Raw genomic sequence first — 6,000 nt, 5'->3', positions numbered from 1 at the left:
TAGAGTTAATGACCAGTGGTGATTTGACACAGAACCTTTCTTTTAGTCCAAATTAGCCCGGTGACTGCCAGAACGGCAAAACACTTGTCCATTTGAAAGTGTAATGAAAGGAGCCGTGAAGATGGCACTCATCAGCCCTAATTAATTCCAGAATAATCTGGTTCGATGGCTGATGTGCTATCTGCATTTATTAAAGTTCCAGGCTCCACTAGCCAAGAGACAGATGCTAATATCATTACACTGCTGCTGGGTGTTTCAATTTGAATCTTGCTTCTTTGTTATCAGTTTCAATGTAGCGAATGCTTGTTCCTTAGGTGCAGGGGCGTCACAAGGGGGTAGGCATCCTAGACAAATGGGAAACCCCCCCCCTCGCTCTCACAGAAGAAAACACCACTGCACCCCCCCCCCCCGCTCTCACAGAAGAAAACTGTGATATTTTAATTGTAAAATGTCTCCAGTCCTTGTACCAGTGTCCCTGATCAAATAATTCTCATTGCTCAGAATTAACATAACAATGGGATAATCATGATGTACTGAAAAAACTGTTGTTCTTTTGTGTAGATAAGTTGATAAGTTGACCTTTTATTGAACCATTGGATAAAGACTTGAGAAAAAAAAAAAAAAATATATATACAGTGAGGGAAATTCACTGCAAATCAATTCATAACTTTTTTGAAATGCGTTTTTCTGGATTTTTTTGTTGTTATTCTGTCTCTCACTGTTAAAATACACCTACCATTAAAATTATAGACTGATCATTTCTTTGTCAGTGGGCAAACGTACAAAATCAGCAGGAGATCAAATACTTTTTTCCCTCACTGTATATACACACATCCTTCAGAAATTCACATATCTGCAGTGAGACACTAGCAGTGTGCCGATTACCCTAGGTGGTATGAAAATAATGTAATCATCCTCGTTGATTAATTTAACAGTGGAGACCATCTGCGATTATCTAGGCTGTGCAACAGGTGTCTTGGCCCAGTGAAGAAAAGATGGGATTTAGTCAGTGAAGACTTCTGCATACACCAGATAGTGCAACATGATCTTCAATTAAAAGAACAAACCAAAACCAAAAACAGCCATACAAAAAAAAACTGAATAAACTAATACAAAAACACAACACAGCCCTCAACTATTCTGTCCTGGCTTCACACCTGCAGTAAAAGACCGCATTGGAAGGTAAGTGACTCATCATGTGTCATTTAGAAAACACCCACTTAAGAACAAATGCACATTTTATTGCTGGCAGAATATTTTAGTTGTAATTTTGAGCCACATTCCTCCTCCTCCTCCTCCTCCTCCAACATCTTTTTTTTGTTTTTACAGAGACGAATGACAGCAGACAAAATCTACCAAAAAGTGCTTGGTAACTGCCAGGGGTATCACAAACACTGCATACGATATACCTTCATCTTCCTGTTGTCTAAGTTTCATTGCATGAGATCTTCAAAGCAAACCTGACTGAAATATCTCAGGGGAGATCTTCCCCAGGATGCCACATTATTAAACAGAATGAAATGTGCTGTTTACGCCTGCCGTAACTGGAAACTAGTTCACAAACACCTCATTAAAATGTAACATTTTCAAAAGATGCACGCTTTTGTTCTGTGCAGAGTGTGCTGGATAGAACCGAGAACAAACAACATACCATGTAATGACAAGTTTGACTGCAAATGTGTCCATTTAGACGTATTATTCAACAGAGAAATTGGAAATGAATAATTCCAAATCGCTGGTATATTGAAAGACACACTTTTGTGTGGATTTAGTACATTAAAAAATTATGTTGACATGCACTTTGAGGAGGTATGGAACATAGCCCGTGGCATATATTCTTGTCAAATGTCTTCCAGTAACCTTTTGCTAAATTGCTATCAGATCTCTTTTTATAAATTAAGATTTTCTGATTAAATGTGGCTTTTCTTTGTAGACGTTATGAAAAACTTTAATCAAAGGCAGTGTATGACTATAATCTTATTTCAGTTAATGTGCAGCATGAGCTATTTAAGTCTTTGTAAGGCCATATAAAGGACAATCCAACATTTCCAAATATCATTTACCATATGTATGCAGGCAGCATTTCTCCAAAGAGGGAAGATATCCAACTATCCGTAAAGAAGATTTAAAGTTTTTCAATTACTCCAAGGGCAATAATATGCAGCATTGGATCCTACATAATTTAAAATACTAAAATGGCCAAACAAGTTCTGTATGTTTTTGGCCCTATAGACAGGTAGATCTATTTATTTCTCATGTACAGGAGCCCCTGTTAATATTGCAGACCTGTTAAGAGCACTCCTTAATGAAACTCAATTTGCCATTGATGACCAGGCCTTCAGAATATGCTAGTTTTGATTCTGATTGTTATACTTATTGAGCAAAAGGTACCTTTGACTTAGAACCTGAGAGGAGAAACATGCATTGATCTGTTCTTTAATCATCCCAGGGTTATATTATGGGCAACATGTAGTTAAATGGTGGCTGGAGTGTAGGAGATGTGCTCCCAGTTGATATGATCCGGGATAGATGCACACCTTGTGATTTAACAAAAGCAACCACAGATTTTTAAATTGAATTTCTTGACCTTTAATGATATTCAGTCTGTATCTTCCAGAGACGGAAGGAAGAGCGGATGCAGTGACTTTGAACGTTTTCTGCATCTTATTTCATACAGTCTGCTCTTGGTAATGTGTTTAAGCATTTTAGCTGGCTTCCCACTATTTATAATATAAATTTAGTGATTTAAACCTCTAACCCAACCTGTTGAGTTATTTTTATTGTGCTTAAGGTTGTCTCGAGGATTGGCAAATAAGAAATATATTAAGCATATCCATGGTGCAATTGTTAGGTAATTTAGATGCAGGACAGCATTATTTTTGGTATTGGAAGCCTCTCACAGTATGACCTTTTTTAATTATATATACACTTGAATGGGAAGCAACTGTACTATTTTACTGGCTTCTAGGACAGGGTGAGCAGTTGCATTCACTAATATAGTAAAGGCCTCAGGGAGTATTTTTAATTACTGTGCATTTTTAAGATTAAATGCATTAAGGCTAATATTTGTGCAGAAATGAATGTTTAAAGACACACACAGAACACACACACATACCCATATACCACTGAATTCAAACCATATCAGAAGAAAGACTTTTTGTAAATTAGGCTTCTTAAAGATGAATTAAATTAAAGTAGATTAAAAATAGTAATATAACACTTTCCTTTCCCATTCTTTCAAGTATAACAAATAATACAACCTCTTTTTGAATTGTGTAAAATGATTATTCTGCAGTTGAAATGGAATCACGTGAAGTTTAAATTACTTCCACAGAGTTTAAGTTCAAAATTATTGTTTCATGGACAGGCTTTATCTTTTTTTTGTTGTTGTTTTTTTACAGAACCATTTCAATCTGCAGCAATTGAAATGCATGATTCAACTCACAGCAGAGGTAAAAGGCCAAACTGAAGAGCAGAATATATGCATTTCTCATTAAAAAAAGCAAGCCCGAGTGCTGCTCTCCGAGATAACATGAAGCTACAACTACAAATAAACAATAATGCGCCACATCTTTCTACCCCCTCTCAGTATATTGCTTCCCTTGTGAATACGTGAGAGTGCAGGATACAGTTTAAAACCCAGCCAGCTTTAATCAGCCCTCAAGGCTCAGAGAAACTTCATTCAGGGAGTGAATCTTACACGAAACTTCCGTGCAACCTCACAAATAACAGCAGAAATAGAGATACAGATCCTTAAATGTCACAGAACTACTTTAAACACCTTTTATCTTTTTCATTTCTTCTCCCCTTTCACTTCCTACTGCTTTTAACTGCAGAGCTGTCATGACCTTGACCACTCCTTGATTAGAACCTATCCCACTCAAAATCTCTCACCTTGACAAGCTATCAAGTAATCAGTTAGGTGCAAGATGAAAGGGGTATTTTAATCTTTTTGGTATTCATGAGGCAAAGAGGAGAAAGGTCTGCCAGGCTTCTTACTTATCAAGCCCCCTTGTAACTCTGTCTTTAGTGAACTGAGACAGCTTTTCTACCTGCAGAGTCTGATATCTGTGCCTTCATGGCCCTTTTCCTGGGCAGAAGAGAGTGGAGGGTAATTTATAATCTGAAGGGCACAGTCTTAAAGTTTGCTAATTAAAATTTCCTCAGCGTAACATGCCATCATAAACCTTTACCTCTCTTTTCACCAGTTCGCTTCATCAAGTTCTTAATACTGCAAGAAAAAAAAGCTGCTTTCAATCTGTTGAGTGATGTTGTATATGCTATAGGAGCAAAATTAACCACTATATCCCTACAAAAGACTACCACACATTTTAAAAGAGAGGGATATTGTGTCCAGTAGTTTTTCTTAAAATATTTAGCATTTTATTATGGTGTTATTAGTATCTGTTTTTTTTACATTTAATTGGTGTTTAATGCATTACATACAACACATTAATACACAATCTCATAGTACATATGTCTCAATTTGACATTTTATTTAGAAAGTGTGAATGACATAAGTATTCCTTGTGTTGCTTTTCTAACAATCATTGTGTTTGAGTAATGTTTTTAAGAGTGGGGGGTGGGGTTGCAAATATACCAGTGGGAAACCATTAAATAATTTATATGAATCACTGAAAAAAGCTTGATTTAGTCAACTGATTGTGACCTTTTATTAAGCCTTGTTTTGTTAACTCGCTTCCATCTAGTATAGGCTTTTCTGCATGAACATGTGTAACTGGCTTGCTTAGCCTAGGCTACTATTTTTGAAAAAGTATTGGTCGTTAACAAATGAGATTCAACAGCCAATGGGGAGGTTTTATTTAATTGGGGTGTTCAAAATTGCCAAAAAAAAGTATGTTGTGTGACATGAAGGGAGAGTTTGGGTGAGAAGACAGGTTTAAAATTACAGCAAAGGAGAACAGCAAAAATAAAAGCTAATCAGGGACAAGTACAGTTAAAAACATTATTTATATTTAACTGTACTGGTCTTATGTAAGATTTGAGAAATTACTTATTCTGGGACTGAATGTACAAATGTATATCAGAAGTGAGGATATACTGTATCCCCATTGGAGATCAAATATAATGACCAGAGGTGGGGATGAGAAAAGCAATCCCCACCATCCCTGCTTATAATAGTGCAACCTCACCCTCTAACATTTTGCCATTCATTAATTCCTATATTGTCAAGTTTTTGGTAAATTGGGTAATGTCTCCATTTATAATTGATTGGTACATTTTTTTAACTGAACATTAAAGTGTTGTGTTGATGGAAAATAGGATATACGCAACTTTTATTTCTTTGCATACATCACTGGGCTAAATTGCCTCCTATGACAACAGCACTGCTGATGGTTATTGTATGTAAAGTCAATTTCATTTAACATATCCTTATTGTGCCCTAGGGTTTGTTTATGTACTGAAATTCCAACCCTTTTATGATTTCATTATTTATTTCTGTTTTTAAAAGAACCCAGTAATAGACATTTCATTAGTTTGTTCACTCTTAAATGAGCAGAAATGCATTTGAGAGAAAAAAAAAAAACAACAACTAATGAACTTAGAAACATCAAAAACATAAAATAGAGATTTGGGGATTCTTCAGAATAACATAACTTGATACCATTTCCGATAACATTGCATCTGAATTATGAGCTCCCATAATTGCTTGCCCTAGTAAGTCTGCAGTTATGCATATAATCTGCAATTCTAAAGATGGTTGTTGGTTTAAAAAAAACACCATCAATATCAACACTTCTTCCAGGTCTGTAAACCACCGTAAAATCATATTCATAGTTCATAAAAGGTTATTACCCAATCTACCACACAAGGCTGTGAATAAAGAAAAAACCTTGGTAAGATCTCATGTGTTGATGGACTGTGAAAAAGTAAACGTAGGGCTGTTAAACTAATGACCTAAACCTACTGCAACAACAAAAACTACGGTCAAGACTTTATTTCACTGCCTGGAACACTGTATCCATAGCAGGAGCTCAA

This window comes from Amia ocellicauda, chromosome 13, assembly GCF_036373705.1.
Source record: "Amia ocellicauda isolate fAmiCal2 chromosome 13, fAmiCal2.hap1, whole genome shotgun sequence".
Taxonomy (NCBI): domain Eukaryota; kingdom Metazoa; phylum Chordata; class Actinopteri; order Amiiformes; family Amiidae; genus Amia; species Amia ocellicauda.
This window is presented reverse-complemented; position numbering follows the sequence as displayed.